Here is a 933-nt window from a genome sequence, read left to right as displayed (position 1 = left end):
CTTATGAGCTGAACAGGCCAATCATCCAGTTACTAGAAGTCTAGAAAAACTGTGATCCATAAAACATTTCGGGTTGGATTTATGTTGCCAATTTCATATAGTTGGGATAAGGCTAGGCTTTGATGATGATGATGATGATGATATTATGATATACCTACAAACAAGCCAAATTTAAATCAAATCCAACCCACCAAAATAAGTCAAACAAACTCAATTAAGGAGCTGCTTGATAATAGCTGAAGTTGTTGAACTGAAAGATTAATTGCTTTATCTTTTAGTTCTTAAAATAGGTAAATAATAAAATTTTTGAGGTTATAGTGATCTATCCAACTTCAGTTTCATTCAGCCATTAAGGAGCCCACAACCTCCTTAAAATCCTATCCAGAGAAAGCAATAATTATTTCAATTAATTCAGTATATTCAGTTGTTATCAAATGGCCCCTAAGCCTTGCCTCACCTATATGAGGTTGGGTGCATAAATCCTCTTCTGCCATTCTATTTATTGCCATATCTATATTAAAATTTCAACTGTGATCAGTGTTACATAATCTAATTAATCAATTTCAAATCAATGATGTGATTAGGGGTGGTCACAAGTTGAGCTCTTCATGAGCTACTCGAGTTCAGCTAGGCTTGGCTTCAATCGAACTTTGAATCAAGCTCGAGTCCAATTTACAAGTTCGTTTAATAATCCAGCCAAGCTCGAGCCTAATATAGCTCGGCTCATGAGGCTCGCGAGATGAGCTCGAATATGCTATATATATACATACATATAATTATAATAACAACAACAACAATATAAAACTATTGAAAATAATATATATATAATAAAAATATTATATATATATATATATATAATATCTTTTATTTTTATATATAATAATAAATAGTTAGTATACTTCTTAAATTTTTTAAATATTAAATAAAAAAATA

This window comes from Nelumbo lutea, chromosome 3, assembly GCF_056320005.1.
Source record: "Nelumbo lutea isolate HS-2025 chromosome 3, American lotus-T2T, whole genome shotgun sequence".
NCBI lineage: Eukaryota > Viridiplantae > Streptophyta > Magnoliopsida > Proteales > Nelumbonaceae > Nelumbo > Nelumbo lutea.
Note: the sequence above shows the minus strand (reverse complement) of the source record.